We start from the raw sequence: 18177 nt of genomic DNA on the forward strand, positions 1-18177 counted from the left end.
TAGGGAGTGGAATACCAAGCAATGCTTGAGTTGGTGTACTCACATACTTCTCTATATGATGCTGTTTCTCAAGCCTAGCATTCCATAAGAGTTGGGAAGCAAAGAGTTAAAGGTTATATTCTTTGAAAAAATTTATTTATTTGTTTTAAAGATAGAGAAAGAGAGAGAGGAAAGAGAGAGAGAGAGAGGAGAGAGAGAAACAGTGCTGCTCTCTACTGTTTTACCCCCCAGATGTCTGCAATGATCAGGGCTGGGCCAGCCTGGAGCCAGAAGCAAGGAGTCAGGAATTCAATCCAGGTCTCCCACATGGGTGGCCCAGACACAAGTACTTGAGCCAACATCTATTGCCTCCACGGGTGAACATTAGCAGGAAGCTGGAATTGGGAGTGGATCCAGGACTCAAACCCAGGCACTCTGGTAAGAGATATGGGCATCTGAACCAACATCTTATCCACCAGGCCAAATTGCCTCTCTAAAGGTTATATTTTCTGTTAGAATCTGGAGCAATAGTACTTTAAGTTGTTAATTAAGGGAATATCCGAGAATTGTAGTAGTTTGTATAGATTAATATTGTACTAACAAATGAATAAATCTAGTAAAGATTTGGTACTGACCATCACCCAACCCATAACCAGCTACCCACCTATCACACTACCTACCACCAGATACAGATGTTCTGGTTATCATAGCATATGGTGGTAATAAGAATAAAAATAATTAAAATAATATATCTAATATGGAAACTCAATGAAGCTAAATAAAAAATATGGAAGAAGTATGTGAGAGTGATGGGATTTAGATTTTATTTTATTTTATATTTTAAGGCTTAAAAATTTCCCCACAAGAGGAATTTTATTGATGAGTCTCATTTATTCCCTCCCAAAAGTCCAAATGAAGTGAACAGTAACCTTTAAATTTTATTGTCTTCATAACAAAACAGAAGATGAAGATTAGAACTGGGTCACTTGTTCCTTTCTCTTCTTACCTCCTCCCAGTTCAGAATGCTTACATCTCTTGATAATCAAAATTTTCTTGGATCTGCAGTTGGGTTCCATATACTTAATCCTCAACACAATCTTTGTAGTTTTAGCCTTTTCCTGGAAAATTGGCTTAGTCTATCCACCATAGCCACTCTGCTCCCTATCATAACATCACTTTCCTGGGGCATAGAGGGAGTCTTCCCTCTTATACTTTGTCACTTTGTGGGACTGTTGTTTGCCACACTTGTTACAGAAGAATGTCTGGAAGGTTTTAGGAATGTTCGTGTTTGTGGAGTGATACCTGCATGGAAAGAAAGTGATTCAGATTTTATTATTTACATTTTTCTTTAATGTTGTAGTCATTGTTGATAATTATGGTAAGTTATAACCCCATTGTGGTCACTAAAACATAACCACTACCAATCTTATTAGCACTTTTCTTTTAAAAAATATCTAAGCCCAAGATTCTATTGACAATAAAAAAAGAAAAGGCAGCTGTTCTAAATATAGGTGAAAAATGTGGCCAATGTGCGGAAGACATCTTTTCCTGTATGAGATTCAATTATAATTCTGAGAGCCAAGAGAGGAAGCAATAATTCAAGGCAAGGGAAGTGAAGAGCTTCTGTTTCGTTAGTGTTCATGAGCAGGTCTGATATGAACATGACTGCTAATAAGAAGAGTGTGCTCTCAGACAAAAAGTACATTCACAGCTTTGGTGTGCAGGTAACTGAAGATCAACAGTTGGGAACTCATGGCTTTGCTCCTAGTGAAACTTAGGCATGAGAGAAAAGTCCGAGAATAGCTTCTTAATAGATTACGCAGTGACTTGGGGTCCTGCCATCCACATAGGACAACTGGATTGAGTTCCTGGCTCCTGTGTTCAGCCTGGTCAAGCTCCCAACTGTTGGGAGCATTAGGCAGTGAATCAGTGGATGGAGGTTCTCCCTCTGTCTCTGTCTCTCTGACTTTAAAATAAAATGAAAATAAATAAATAAAGGGAAAATAAATAAGAATACAAATTTAAAAAAATTGCTAAGTTAAAAATTTGATTACAGTTCCTCCAATATACACATATTTTGTATTAATTATGTAGAATAGCAAGTGTCTCTTTGATTATGCCAAAATCCTTAGCAGAGACCATAGACAGAATGGGCCACTAAGATTCAAATGGTGAAGTGTTATCCCCAGTATGATGGTATTTAGAGGAAGGACATTTGGAAGATAATTAGATCATGAGGGTAGAGTCTTAATGGCATTAGTATCTTATAAAAGTGACTGTAGAGAGCTCTGCCCCTTTCTACCATGTGAAGTTACGGTGGGAATTCAGCTCTTTGAATGAGGTAGTGGGCCCTTCCCCGACACAAAATCTGTTGGCACCTGATCTTGGACTTCCTAGTTCCACAACTTGGAGAGGGGCCGGCGCTGTGGGGTGGTGGGTAAAGCCACCGCCTGCAGTGCCGATATCCCATATGGGTGCAGTTTGAGTCTTGGCTGCTCCTCATCTGATCCAGCTCTCTGCTATGGCCTGGGAAAATAGCAGAGGATGGCCCAAGTGCTTGGGCCCCTGCACCTGCGTGTAAGACCCAGAAGAAGCTCCTGGCTCCTGGCTTCGGATAGGCCCAGCTCTGGCTGCTGCAGCCATTTGGGAGTGAAACAGCATATAGAAGACCTCTCTCTCTATGCCTGTGCCTCTCTGTAACTCTGCCTTTCAAACAAATAAATAAATCTTTAACAAAAATAACTTGGAGAAGTAAGTGCTGGAGGGTCACATACTAACTGTGGAATTCTGTTACAGGATTCCAAACAGATTAAGATGGCATGGCTCTATTTTACTTCTCAATTCAAGTTGGCAAGTTCAACTACGTATGAGAAATTTCTTTCCATAGATGTGTAGTGTAGCTGTGGGGAGCAACCCGGACTGGACTGAGTTACTGGAATTAAGACTTATTCTATGCATCTGCTCTCCCACAATATGGCGCTGGGAGAGGAGGCAACAGCTTCTACACAGCTGCCTCTCACCAACTTGACAAGCTGCAGGAGCTGCACCTGATTGGAGGAGAGCAGCGTACTCGGCGTGTGGGTAGTAGAGTTGGGATTGGCGGAGGAGGACTATAAAGGAGGAGAGAGACAACATGCACCAGGAACATCTAGGGGGAACATCTATCTGAAGGAACACCTGTGCAGCCCCCGAGAGAGCCGGCCGGCGGTGTGCCGCTCCCCCGTGGAAGTGGGGAAAGTGGCCAGGGGGAACCGCCCTTCCACGGAGGTGGAAGGGTCGGTAGCCAACCCGGGAAGAACCAGCAGCAAACCCGGGGAGGGCCGAGCAGACAAAAGAACAGCACAGGGTCCTGTGTCGTTCCTCCACGAAGAGGGGGAGCGACAGTAGCTAAATGTGCAAAATGGAAGGAGACATGGCAACATGGGTGGGGAGAGAAGAGGTTACTTTAAAGAAGCAGAGGAGGTTTTGGTAGATGGGTAAATTTGGCCAGTAGAAGGGTACCAGTGTGTGAATGTGTGTGTGTGTGTGTGTATGTGTGTGTTTAGATCCCTGGGGTGGGTGGTGGCAGTAGTTAAGGGAGGCTATGAAAAGCAAGTGGACTGTGGTACAACTGCCTGCATTGCAGTTTCCGTGAGAGTGCTAGGGGCAGCCGTATATGAAAATGTGTGCCCGGAAGACTGGAATGCCTACCTTCTCCCAGTTTAGCTCAGTTTGCCCTGTAGGTTTCTAACCATTCTTCTGCTAGTCTGAAGTAGGCCTATTTCTCTTGTAATGGAAGAGAGAAGAGGAGAAAAAGGCAAAGGAAGAAAATTCTGAATTGGGAGCTCAGAGTTATAGGCAACGACACCTGGAAACCAGGTACTCATTTGGGGAGAGGGAAATAGTAGCAAGCTTAACTATAGAAGAAGGGAGTTGTGGCCAGGTGGTGGAGCATGGCCAGAGAATTTGGGGCTTGCAAGGCAGATGGCAGGTGCTCTAAATGCTACTGGAAATGCATCTAGAAAGAGGTATTTGGGAATGCTAGTTGTTTTTTTTTTTTTTTTTTTTTTTAGGGGTTGATATGACAGGACATCAAGTGAATAAACACAAGAGGTTGCAAAAGGAAAGGTTGAAAATTCAGATCACTGAAGGTCACCATTGTAACGTCATGGTAAAGAAGCTGGCTATGTTGTGTCTATGTCTGAATCCTTGTGGAAAGCTGAACTTAAGGACTGTGGACTGGTTTGTCTGACAGAGGAGATTTCAAGTCAGTGGCATTCAGGCTGCAGCATGGATAAATTGGCTGATGTGTAAGTTTTACAGTGCAAATCAGGGGAAAAGTGGAACAGAGCAGAAAGATTTGGAAAATTCAGTCTGGCTGAAAAAGGAAGACAAAAATGTGTTGGGTGTGTGTTGGGTGTGTGGTGGGGAGAGTTGTGGTGTTGCCACCACTTGTGTATTAGAATATATTAGTGTATTAGCCTGGGATTGAGTCCTGCTTCTGAGTCTGATCAAGCTTCCTACTAATGCACACCCTGGGAGGCAGCAGATGATGGCTCAAGTACTTAAGTCCTTGCCACCCACATGGGAGACCTGGGTGGAGTTCTAGGTGCTTGGCTTCAGCCTTTTCCAGCCTCAGCTGTTACAGACATTTGGAGAGTGAACCAACAGATGAAAACTAACTCTCCCTTTCCCTCCCCCTTCCCCCTTCCCCCTCCCCTCTTGCCCCCTTGTGTCACTCTGCCTTTGAAATTAGTAACAATAAATACATTTTTAAAAAATAAGTTCAGATAGCAGAAGATGGCCCAAGTCTTTGGGCCCCTGTACCCACGTGAGAGACTGGGAAGGAGCTCCTGGCTCCTGGTTCCTGGCTTGGGATTGGCACAACTCCGGCCGTTGCGGCCATCTGGGGAGTGAACCAGCAGATGGAAGACTTCTCTCTCTGTCTCTACTTCTCTCTGTAGCTCTGCCTTTGAAATAAATAAAATAAATATTTTTTTGACAGGCAGAGTTAGACAGTGAGAGAGAGAGAGAGAAAGGTCTTCCTTGTTCACCCCCAAAATGGCTGCCACGGTGGGTGCACTGCGCCAGTCTGAAGCCTGGAGCCAGGTGCTTCCTCCTGGTCTCCCATGTGGGTGCAGGGCCCAAGCACTTGGGCCATTCTCCACTGCCTTCCCGGGCCACAGCAGAGAGCTGGACTGGAAGAGGAGCAACCGGGACAGAACCGGCGCCCCAAACGGGACTAGAACCCGGAGTGCCAGCGCTGCAGGCGGAGGATTAGCCTAGTGAGCCGCGGCACTGCCAATAAAATCTTTAAAAAAAATAAAAAATGAGCTCAGGATAGAAAGAGATTACTGCGTGCAGCCAAAAGAAAGCCTTATGCTGATAGTTAAAACAATGTGAGAAAGGCTAAAGGCAACTCAGATCTTTGAGGCTCTTCCTGCCATCATAGGCCCAGCCAGCGAAGCATTCGGGGGCTGCAGCTGGGGTTGAAGTGAGGCCAGGTGAAGCTGGTGCTGGTAGCAGATCTTGGCAATTGTCCACACGCTGTTGGTTTCACAGGTGTAAGCGTAACTAGGTCATGGCGGCTTCCACCGGGAGGCCAGGCAGCGTCGTGCTATAAGATTGGAGCCTCTGCATGGAGCTCCTGAGATGGTGAGGCCTGGTGGAGACCCCAGAGAGGCAGAGCTACCAGCAAAGTGAGGCACATGCCGAGGAAAGCCGCAAGCCACATGCCAGGCAGCCCTTGCGTAACTGCAGACATTCCTGTACTGCGTCGTCGGAGAGCAGCCTCGTGGGCAGGGACCAGCAGAGTCACTGAGATAAGGACTCCTCCACCTAGATTTCAAAGGATTCTTTCAGGAAAACTGGGGGCCTCAGCAGGGACCTGTCACAGGTAGGGGCAGAGCTACCGTAGAAAGCTCCCTCTAGGGCAATGCCAAGTGTAAATATGGGGTTAGAACTTGCTGCAGGGTCCCCCCAAGGACAATGCACAGAGATAACCCCAGCCTGTGAGAACCGAAGCATGGGCTATGACCAGCAAAGCCACAGGGGCGAGGCTGTGCAAGCCGCTGGGAGCTCATCCCTTGTTACAGAACACCCAGTATGCCAGACGTGGAGCTGTAGGAGGTAACGTTGGTGCTGATGATTCTCGGTCTTGCTTTGGCTGCCTGACTTCTCCTTGCTGTTTCCCTGCCCCTTCCTTTTGCAATGCAAATATATACCTTGTGCCTGTCTCACCACACAGCTGGAGGAGCTTGCCTTGAGTCTCACCTTGAGTCTCAGGTGAGAATTTTAAGTTGGGATTTTGAGCAACGCTGGAAACGTTAAAAGACTGTAGGGGACGGAATGATTTTTTTTTTTTTGACAGGCAGAGTGGACAGTGAGAGACAGAGAGAAAGGTCTTCCTTTTCTGTTGGTTCACCCTCCAATGGCTGGTGCACCGCGCTGATCCAATGGCAGGAGCCAGGCACTTATCCTGGTCTCCCATGGGGTGCAGGGCCCAAGCACTTGGGCCACCCTCCACTGCCTTCCCGGGCCACAGCAGAGAGCTGGCCTGGAAGAGGGGCAACCAGGACAGAATCTGGCGCCCTGACCGGGACTAGAACCCGGTGTGCCGGTGCTGCAAGGCGGAGGATTAACCTAGTGAGCTGCGGCGCCGGCAAGGGGACGGAATGATTGTATTTCACATTGTGAGATGGACATGAACTTCTAGGGGCCAAGGGTGAAATATTGTGGTTTAGATTTGTTTGGGCATCCCCCAAAGGTGTTAAAGCCTTGGTCATGGGAGTCTTTTGTTAATGGTGAATGGTTAATGGAGAATGGTTAATGGAGTAGTGTTACTAGTTAATACTAAGCATAGAAACTTAATCCAATCATGGTGTCTAAAGGTGGGTATTTTGAGAGGTGATTAGACTGTGTGTTTGGGTACAACCTCCATGATTAAGTCACGGTGGCTTCGTAAGGAGAGACGGTGAGCCTGCTCTGTCTCTGCTTCCTCCATTTGATCCTCCCTCTGCATGTGCTCTGCCTTTCCGCTGAACTGGTGAGGCCTGCCTGTGAGCCTCAGAAACCATGACCAGAATAAAACCTTCTCCTTCATATCTAACTTGTCTGAGAGATTTGACTACAGCGAGAAAATGTTGAATCAAACAGGATGTAAGGGGGGCAGTTGGGGTGGTCTTGTGTAAGATAACAGGGAAGGATGTGATTGTGATAAATAGAAGTGCACTTGCAAAACTTAAATTTACCAAGTGGGACTATTGGCCAAATGTGGTCAGAGCTTCTGATTTCTAAGGAATTTAGAAAAACCACCCAAGTTTAAGTTGGGTTTTCGTGTGAAAAAAATCATACAATATTGGCATTTAAAAAGTTAAAAGCACCATGCGGGACATTATTGTATCTGCCAAACAACCCTTGCACATACCACAGCCCCTGAAACTCAACAGGGCTAAAATGGAGCTCCGTCTGCATTCCCTGTCCCAGCAAATGCTGCCACTGATGGCCAGCAGGTGGGCCTGAGTCTTGACTCCTTTGCCTCCATCATTCCTCTGGACTGAAATCACTTAGCTCTTTGATTATCCCCATCTCAACTTCCCTATTCTCAGCGTCTTTCAGGTATTCACAATTTCTTTCCTGGATTAACCCATCTCTCCTTCATTAGTCTCGCCCACTTTAAATCCTCTAGTGACTGCTCTAAAATAAAAATTGAAGCAAATCATTGTCCTGACCCCAGATTCCATCTCATTCAAGTACCTAAGGGATCAAGTCTGTGTTTCAGCATGTTACATGCCTAACTCCACATTCAGACTCCTGCCCATGTCTCCAGCCTCATTCCTTGTGGTATTTTCCTCTTGGTCTGTGTCCAGATACTGACGTGGCCACAGTTCCTTTAAGGTTCATGCTGGTTCATTCCTCCCCACCTTTAGACTCATGGCTCCTCTTTCCCAGAGTAAGTGCCCCTTCCTTTCTGGGTTGGGATGTTTTCAGTTGGAGTGACTTAATCCCCAACAACAACAAACTGCTTGAACTAATTAAAGAGGTTATTGCTTATGTAAACAGCCAGGCAGGCTTTAGGGCCTGGTTCAGACCTGCAGTTGCAACCTCATAGCTTATTTCCTTTATGTTTTATTCTTTGTTAAAATAAAGTCATCCCTGGGAAGAGGTGTTAGTATAAGTTAGACCTTGATGTAAGCATGGGGAATGGAAGGACTGGAAAAAGAAACAGGGACAGTGGACATCTGAGGGTCAGTGAGGGGTTCCACCTGGAGAAAGAGCATTCACTTGCTGGAGTCCAAGCCACCGTAATTTCCTTCTAGGTAGTCAGCACTTTCTAAGCCAGGTTTGAGGACAACCAGTAATCCTGTCTGAAGAAGATACTTCCCAGGCCAATGGCTGAACAAACATGCCTGGCAGACTTCTATGACTCTAACATAACTCCAAGGAACAGTAGGGAGGTCTTCCTGGGGATCCATTGTAAGAGTGCAAAAAATTACTAAGTATCACAGCACAGATCATGCTGCACATGTTTCTGTCGTCTTCTACCGTAGTCCATTGAACTGAGTTTCCCCCTAGGGGCAAAGTACAGAGAGGCATTTGCTTGTGTTTCTGTGTGGGTGCAAACTGATGATCTTTATTTAATATATACTGAATTGATCTTCTGTATATAAAGATAATTGAAAATGAATCTTTTTATTTTTTGACAGGCAGAGTGGACAGTGAGAGAGAAAGGTCTTCCTTTGCCGTTGGTTCACCCTCCAATGGCCGCCACGGCTGGCATGCTGCGGCCGGCGCACCGCACTGAGCTGACGGCAGGAGCCAGGCACTTATCCTGGTCTCCCATGGGGTGCAGGGCCCAAACACTTGGGCCATCCTCCACTGCACTCCCTGGCCACAGCAGAGAGCTGGCCTGGAAGAGGGGCAACCGGGACAGAATCCGGCGCCCTGACCGGGACTAGAACCCGGTGTGCCGGCGCCACAAGGCGGAGGATTAGCCTAGTGAGCTGTGGCGCCGGCTGAAAATGAATCTTGATGTGAATGGAATGGGAGAGGGAGCGGGAGATGGGAGGGGTGTGAGTAGGAGGGAAATTATGGGGGTGGGGAGAACCAATGTAATCCATAAACTGTGCTCTGGAAATTTATATTTATTAAAACATTTTTGTATTAATCCTAATGATGGACTTGTACATCAACTTCAGGAACACAAAGCCATCTACCTAGCAAAATTAACAGTATAGAAGTGTCATCAGTTCAGATAGGAGGATCATTATTTTTGCATGCTGGCACACAGGCAGGTTGAAGAGAACACATGAAGAGAAAGTGATTCTGGAAACATAAGTGGCAACTGCACAGAACAGTTGACTCAAGAGGAACATTAGAGAGGGTGTTAGTTTCTATATGGAAAGGAGAGAGCATTAGAGACAATGTGAAATGGAAAAAGCACAAGTAGTTCCTTTTCAATTAAAAATGAGTTTCCAGTTTACCTTCAAGACACTTCTATGTTGAGCCGATTCAGAGGAAACTTCTGGGTTTTAACCTCGTTGATTTCTACCTTCAGCCTAAACTTCCTGCCACTCATGAATTTAAGCTTCCAAGATCCCACCCACTGAGAAACTTTCTGTAGAATATTTTAAGCTTAATGAAGGACATGTTAGTGTTCTCCAGAGAAACAGAACCAATAGGCTCCCTCATATTTATCCAGCCATCATCTATCAAGATTGATTATGAAGTATTGGCTCATACAGTTAAGGAGGCTGAGCAGTCCCATATTCTGCTGTGTGAATGTTGAAGATCCAGGAAAACAGTGGTGTAGTTTGTCAAATAAATAAATCTTAAAAAACAGAGTTACACACAGAGAAAAAGAGGCAGAGAGAAAGGTCTTCCATTCGCCGGTTTACTCCCCAGTTGGCTGAGAGGGCCCAAGCTGTGCCAATCCAAAAGCCAGGAGCTTCTTCCTGGTCTCCCACGTGGGTGCAGGGGCCCAAGACTTGGCCATCTTCTACTGCTTTCCCAGGCCATAGCAGAGAGCTGGATCAGAAGTGGAGCAGCCGGAACTTGAATTGGCACCCATATGGGATACTGGCACTGCAGGCAGCGGCTTTACCCACTACACCACAGCACCGGCTCCAAGTGGTGTAGTTTAAGACCTGGGGACCAGGAGTGCAAAAGGCAGGAGACTGATGCCTCCACTCAAGTAGTCAGGCAGTTAGAAGATGAACCTTACCTTCTTTCAGTTTTTCATTCTGTTCAGGTCCTCACTTTACCCAATTCACGAATTTGAATACTAACTTCCTGAGGAAACACTGTCACAGACATACCCACAAACGTTTAATCAGAGATCTGTGGCTCAGGAAAGTTGATAGATAAAATTAACCATTATAAAGGATGGAAAAGAATTGAAAGTGTAATGATCTCATGTCTTTGTGGAAGGGAATGCTTGATAGAAAGATACCCCTTCTCCATAGATTAAGTTAGTTCCATACAGTTCCAATCAATCACGACATGACTGTGTGGAACCAAACTGAATCTAAAGGTCTTAGACTTGAGCCAAAACTATTCTGAAAAAGAGGTGAGGATTTCTGTACCAGATATGAGAACTTACTGAAAGCTGTGTAAATAAAATCATGCCACTGACACAGGATAAACAACTAGCTCCAGGAACAAACCACATTTTATAGGAACTTGGCTTATCTGCCACCACATACCAGTGGGAAAAGTATGAACCAGTCAATAAGTAGCATTGGCAAAATTGACCTTCCTTATAGAAAAATATGAACTGATATATTACATTTCAGATGGATTAAATGTCTAAATATGAAAAGAAAATTCACAACTGTTACAAGAGAATCTATTATTTTTTATTTGACAGAGTTATAGACAATGAGAGAGACATAGAGAAAGATCTTCCTTCCGTTGGTTCACTGCCCCCGTGGCCGCTACGGCCAGTGCTGCGTCAATCTGAAGCCAGGAGCCAGGTGCTTCCTCCTGGTCTCATGTGGGTGCAGGGGCCAAGCACTTGGGCCATTTTCCACTGCCTTCCCGGGCCACAGCAGAGAGCTGGACTGGAAGAGGAACAACCAGGACTAGAACTCGATGCCCATATGGGATGCCGGCACCGCAGGTGGAGGACCAGCCAAGTGAACCATGGTGCCAGCCCCAAAAGAATCTATTTTAAACTACTAGGAGAATAGCTTTGTGAGCTCAGGTGGAAAAATATAAACCAAACGAAACAATAAAAGCATGAAAGAAAAAAGTTGGTAAACTTTATTACATTGAAAAATTCAAGCATTCATTGCTCAAAGACACCATTAACAAAGATAAAAATTAAGAGTCTGGGTGGAAGTATTTTCAGGTACTATAACAATTTTATGCATCAAAAGATGCTATGGGGGCCGGCTCTGTGGCTGGGTTAAAGCCCCAGCCTGCAGTGACGGCATCCCATATGGGCAACCAGTTCAAGTCCAGGCTGCTGTACTTCCAATCCAGATGTTTGTTACAGCCTGGGAAAGCAGTAGAAGATGCCCCAAGTCTTTGGCCCCTGCACCCACATGGGAGATGCAGAAGAAGCTCCTGGCTTCAGATCAGCTCAGCTCTGGCCGTTGAGGTCACTTGGGGAGTGAATCAGCAGATGAAAAATCTTTCTCTGGCTCTACTTCTCTATGTTAACTCAGTCTTTCAAATAAAATCTTTTTTTTTTTTTAAAACTATTGGAAAAGTGAAAAGACAACCTACAGAATGGAAGAACCAATCTGTAAATCCCCTGTGTATGGAGGCTAGTGTTTGTCTTAGTGATTAAGCCGCTGGTTAGGACGCCCACATCAGACTGTCTGGATTAACACCTGTGTCTGGCTCTTGATTCCAGCTTCCTGCTAATGGGGCTCCTGGGAGGTAACAGTGATGGTTCAAGCAGTTGGGTTCCTTCCACCCACATAGCAGAGCTGGCCCAGCTCCAGATGTTGTTAGCATTTGGGGAATGTCTTAGTAGATGGGAATGGGTGCCCTCTCTCTCTGTCTCCCTGTGTCTCACTTTTCTCAAAAATATCCTGTATATATGACAAATGTTTATCTAGAATATATTAAAACTTATAATGCAACAACAAAAATGGCAACCAAACTATAAAGTGGACAAACAACTTGAAATAGCTATTTCTCTAAAGATACACAAAGGGCCAAATAAGCATTTGGAAGTATGCTCAGTACCACTAATCATTGTGAAATAGAAATCAAAACCACATAGCAAGAAACTACATATCACCTGTTAGTGTGGCTATAACCGTATTTTTAGCCAGATTTTTCGTTTTTTTTTTTTTTTTTTTTTTTTTTTTTTTTTTTTTTTTTTTTTTAATTTATCTTCCTTCAAAGTCAGAGTTACACAGAGAGAGAAGGAAAGGCAGAGAGAGGTCTTCCATCCACTGGTTCACTCCCCAGATGGCCTCAATGGCCATCTTCTGGGTTTCCCACACGGGTGCAGGGGCCCAAGGACTTGGGCCATCTTCTACTGCTTTCCCAGGCCATAGCGGAGAGCTGGATCGGAAGAGGAGCAGCTGGGACTCAAACCGGCGGCTATACGGGATGCCGGCGCTTCAAGCCAGGGCGTTAACCCACTGCGCCACAGCACCGGCCCCAGATTTTTCGTTTTAAAGAATGTTTATTTTCTTTTAATTTATTTGAAAAAGAATAAGAGTGAATATCAGGATCTTCCATTGACTGTTTAACTTTCCAAATGCCCATAAACAGCCAGGCCAAAGCCAGGAGCCCAGCACTTAACCTAGGTTCTTCACATGGGTGGTAGGGACCCAAGTACTCGGGCCATCACTGCTGGATCCCTGGATGCACATCAGCAAGAAACTGGAATCAGAAGTGGCACTGGGACTTGAATGGAGGCATTCTGATAAGGTATGCAGGTGTCTCAAACAACTCAAGTAGTAGCTTAACCATGGTGCCAAGTGCCACCCCAACAAAAACTAAAAAAAGTGTTGGTGGGTATGTGGAGATATTGGAACCCTTTCATATTGCTGGTGGGAATATAAAAATGACGTGGCATCTGTGGAAAATGGTTTGGCCCTTCCTCAGAAATATAGAATTAACATATTATTTGGCAATGGTGCACCATATACATATTGAAAAGAATTGAAGAAACAGGTAGACACTTGCATGCCAGCGCTCATTGTTGCATTGTTCCTACTTGCCCAAAGATGGAAATAACCTAAGTGTTCATCAACAGATATATGGATAAACAAAATTTGGATATACATACAATGAAATATGATAAAACCATGAAAAAGAACCTCAAATATTCTGCTGGTACAATAGGACAGATACAAAAGCACAAACGGTATGATTCCATTGTGTGAGAAATCTAGAACAGACAAATTCATAAAGACAGGAAGGTCAGAAATTAGAGACTGGGGAAAGAGAGGGATGGGGACTTATAATTGAATGGTTATAGAGTTTCTGTTTAGGGTGATGAAAAGTTTTGAAATGGTAGTAGGGACTGAACAACCTTGTGAATGTAATGAATGCCAATGAACTGTATGCTTAAAATGGGATATTGTATCATTGCAGGAATATCGACAGATTCAAGCAGGGAAGTGACATGAGCAGACTTTTTTTTTTTAGGATTTCACCTTCAGGCAGGATGACCTGAAAGCCAGAAACTGAAGGCAGGAAGACCAGCAGCGATGGGCCAGGCAGGAAAGAGTGCAGGCTTAACCAAAACATGGTGGTGGGACTGGAGAAGGGCACCCAGATCCAGGTGTTGCCCAGGAGCAAAATGTTCAGACCTTGACAACTACTTGGAAATGTTGGTGGGGAGAGTGATAGAGATGTTGGGGTGGATTTGAGGCCAATATCTTGGCATTTGGGTCAGCAGTGTCATAAATAGTGAGACACAGAGAAGGATAAGTTTCAGTAAACGAGAGGGCATTCAGTTTTGAGCATTCTGAGATGGTGTTTTCCTGGAGCCCAGGAGAAAGGTAGGGTTGCATGGCTGTCCATGGCGGCTGCAGCTGTGGTGCACCCGAGATTTCTTTGGGGGAGAGAACACTGAGGCAGAGTGTGCAAAGAAGCAGAAGGAGACGTGGAGAAGACAAATATCACAAGAGCTGCGTGAGCAGAAGGGTGACAAAAGGAGCACTGAGGAGTAAGTGCTGTGGCTAGAAGATTAAGCTGTCTCTTGCACTGCTGGCATCCTATATGGGCACCAGTTTGAGGCCCAGCTGCTCTACTTCTATTCCAGCTCCCTGGTAATGGCCTGGGAAGGCAATGGAAGATGGCCCAAGTGCTTGGGCTCCTGCCACCCACATGGGAAACTTGGATGAAGTTCTTGGCTCCTGGTTTTGGCCTGGCTCAGCTCTAGCCATTGTGGCCATTTGGGGGAGTGAACCAGCACATGGAAGATTTCTCTCTTTCTCCCTCCTCCCCATATCTATGCCTTTTAAATAAATAAATCTTAAAAAAAAAAAAATGAAGGGCCGGCGCTGTGGTGCAGTAGGTTAATCTTCTGCCTGCGGTGCTGGCATCCTTTATAGGTGCCAGTTCTTGTCCCGGCTGCTCCTCTTCCAGTCCAGCTCTCTGCTGTAGCCTGGGAAAGCAGTAGAAGATGGCCCAGGTGCTTGGGGCCCTTTACTCACATGGGAGACCAAGAAGAAGCTCCTGGCTCCTGGCTTCTTATCGGTGCGGCTCCAGCCATTGTGGCCATTGAGGAGTGAACCAACAGACGGAAGACCTTTCTGTCTCTCCCTCTCACTGTAACTCTACCTCTCAAATAAATAAGTAAAAAATCTTTAAAAAAAAAATGAAAGTGTAGATCATGAACTAGTCTAGCGCTTAGGCTGAATAAAGGCCACTGGTCAACGAGGGTGTCGTTGGTGACCTTCCTTGAGTAGTTTCATTCAAATGCTGTAGAACTGATGTGAGAAAGAAAGATAAGTGCAAAAGGATCAGAGCCTAGGAATCACTCTTGTAATGGAGAAAGAGACTCAAAGGGCAGAGGTGCCAGAGGGAATGACAAATCACAGCTGGCAGTCTCCTTTGGTCTGTAGTTGTGCCGTGATGTAAGAGGCTGGTTTGCATTCATTCACTTTTTCATCACTTTGTTGAATGAATTGATCTTTGTTTTCCTTTTCCCATTCTTTTGAGAAAATAATTTATGGGTTTTATTAGCAATTTATTTCATATCCCAAGTCATGAAGTACTTGTTTTGCTGTGAAATTTCCCAGTCTAATATAATGTTGAATTTTTCATGAGATGTGTATTAGAGAAAACCTATGCAATAATACATTTAATAAAGTCTTAAAAGATAAATAAAAAGTGTACGGAGTGAAATAGAACATTAAAGAGAATGTTACCTCTCCCATGACAGATCAAGTCTCTGGAACATGATCGCTTCATTAAAAACTAGTCTCTTGCTCTGATTCCTTGCTGTATCTCAAATACAATCATACTTCGTTGCTGTTTGTAAACAATAGTGAGTTAAATACATCTCTCATTTGTTAATTACATATTGCTTTACATTTAAATTATGTTTAAGTCTCACTTCAAATGTTTTTTAAAAGTTTTTTTTTTTTTAAATTTATTTGAAAGGCAGAATTAGAATCTTCCATCTGCTCGCTCAGTTCCCAAATGGCCAGCCAGGAGCTTCATCCTAGTCTCCCACATTAGTCTGCTGCTTCTCCAGGTGCACTGGCAGGGAGCTGGATAGGAAGTGGAGCAGCTGGGATTCATGGGTGCCTGTATGGCATGTTGCTTAACCCTTTATGCCACAATGCTAGCCCCCAAATAAATGTGTCTTATGTTAAACACTCCATAACCAGATTCTCAGTATCCATGAAGTCAGGACCTATCAATTACTACTTTTTGCAGCTTAGATGTTGCATTTAATGTGTTCAACAACCACTTCTTGCCTTGTACAGCACGCACACCACGGTAGCCATAAAGTGAAAGCTCCTGCATATGGCATTCAGCCAGTGTTAGCTACAACTTCATGTTTTTTTTTTTTTTGGTCAATCATTACTCATTAATTGTGTTTCTGTTGCCTTATGATTTACAGTTTTTTTTTTTTTTAATCACAGTTCATTTTAGGTAAAATTGTACTGCTTCACAGTATAAGAACCTTAGTGCAGGATAATTGCATTCCAATCCTCTCAAAGCCTTGATGATATTGTCATACATTTCACTTTACATATGTTAACACAATACCTTATTCTTTGCCTTAAATAACATTATCAAACATTTAAAATAAAAAATCCTGTGTGTTTGCTCATGTATTTGCTATTTTTCGTGTTCTTCATTTCTTTGAGTAGTTACAGATTTCAATCTAGCATGATTTTTTTCTGACTAAAGATAACACTTAACATTTCCTGCAGTGTGAGTCAGCTTGTGATGAACTCTTTAAGCTTTTCTATATCTTAAAATTTTATTTCATTTTTGTTTTTGAAAAATATTTTCACGGGATGTAAAATTCCTTTTTTAATTTTTTATTAAATTGGATTTGTGTGTTCCTCTTTTTTTTAAGATTTATTTATTTGAAAGTCAGAGTTACACAGAGAGGGAAGGAGGGAGGGGGAGAAAGAGAGAAAGGTCTTCTATTCACTGGTTCACTTCCTTTATGGCTGCAAGGGTTAGAGCTGGGCTAATCCGAAGCCAGAAGCTTCCTCCGGGTCTCCCACACAGGTGCAGGGGCCCAAGGACTTGGACCATCTTCTACTGCTTTCCCAAGCCATAGCAGAGAGCTGGATCGGAAGTGGAGCAGCTGGGACTTGAACTGGTGCCCATATGGGATGTCGACATTGCAGGCGGTGGCTTCACCAGCTACACCGTAAAACTGGCCCCTAAAATTCTAAATTGAGTTTTTCCTCCCAGTATTTTTTGTTTCTTTTTTTTATTTAGTAAATATAAATTTCCAAAGTATAGTTTATGGATTACAATGGCTCCCCCCCATAATTTCCCTCCCACTCGCACCCCTCCCATCTCCTGCTTCCTCTTCCATTCCATTCACATCAAGATTCATTTTCAATTATCTTTATATACAGAAGATCGATTTAGTATACATTAAGTAAAGATTTCATCAGTTTGTACCCACACAGAAACACAAAGTGTAAAATACTGTTTCAGTACTAGTTATAGCATTACTTCACATTGGACAACACACTAAGGACAGATCCCACATGAGAAGTAAGTACACAGTGACTCCTGTTGTTGACTTAACAATTTGACACTCTTATTTATGGCGTCAGTAATCTCCCTAGGCTCTAGTCATGAGTTGCCAAGGCTATGGAAGCCTTTTGAGTTCGCCGACTTCGATCTTATTCTGACAGGGTTATAGTCATAGTGGAAGTTCTCTCCTCCCTTCAGAGAAAGGTACCTCCTTCTTTGATGGCCCCATTCTTTCCACTGGGATCTTACTCGCAGAGATCTTTCATTTAGATCTTCCTCTTCTTCTTCTTCTTCTTCTTCTTCTTCTTCTTCTCCTTCTCCTTCTCCTTCTCCTTCTCCTTCTCCTTCTCCTTCTCCTTCTCCTTCTCCTTCTCCTTCTCCTTCTCCTTCTCCTTCTCCTTCTCCTTCTCCTTCTCCTTCTCCTTCTCCTTCTCCTTCTCCTTCTCCTTCTCCTTCTCCTTCTCCTTCTCCTTCTTCTTCTTCTTCTTCTTCTTCTTCTTCTTTTTCCCCCAGAGTGTCTTGGCTTTCCATGCTTAAAATACTCTCATGGGCTTTTATTCAACTCTTAAACTCCATGACAAAACTGCTTTACTTATCTTACCTCTTTTAATACACATTATGTGCATTTATGTTTTAAGGATTCTTTAGATATTTTGGATACAAGTTTTTTTGTCACATTTGTGTATTGTGAATATTTTTTCTTTTCTTTTTGAAATAATGTCCTCTAGGGCTGACTTTGTCGTGTAGCAGGTAAAGATGCTGCCTGTGACACCAGCATTCCCTATGGATGTTGGTTCTGTACCACCTGCTCCACTTCCGATTCAGCTCCCTGCTAAAGGCCTGGGAAAAGCAGCAGAGGATGTCCTGAGTATTTGCATCTTTGCCACCCATGTGGGAGACCCAGATGAAGCTCCAGGCTCCTTGCTTTTGCCTGGCCCAGCCCTGACCATTACAGACATTTGGGGAGTGAACCAGTGAAGTGGAAGATGTTTGTCTGTCTGTCTGTAACTCAGACATTCAAAATAAAAATAAGTCTTTAAAAATGTCCTCTGAAGAACCTAAGTT

The 18177-nt window shown here is 44.1% G+C and overlaps 1 long non-coding RNA gene and 1 pseudogene across 1 annotated transcript; one reads left to right on the forward strand and one right to left on the reverse strand.

Annotated features, from left to right (window-relative positions):
* Positions 1–950: 950 nt before the first annotated feature.
* LOC100341768 (large ribosomal subunit protein eL42-like) lies at positions 951–1374 on the reverse strand (annotated as a pseudogene).
* A 1682-nt stretch (positions 1375–3056) lies between these two features.
* Positions 3057–9032, forward strand: LOC149126246 (uncharacterized). Its single transcript, XR_016235743.1, has 4 exons — positions 3057–3254; positions 3758–3837; positions 4032–4268; positions 8664–9032. It is a non-coding gene; the product is annotated as an uncharacterized LOC149126246 (long non-coding RNA).
* Positions 9033–18177: the final 9145 nt, after the last annotated feature.

The sequence above is a fragment of the Oryctolagus cuniculus genome, chromosome 6, assembly GCF_051225735.1.
Source record: "Oryctolagus cuniculus isolate XC-2025 breed Fujian yellow rabbit chromosome 6, ASM5122573v1, whole genome shotgun sequence".
Lineage (NCBI taxonomy): Eukaryota > Metazoa > Chordata > Mammalia > Lagomorpha > Leporidae > Oryctolagus > Oryctolagus cuniculus.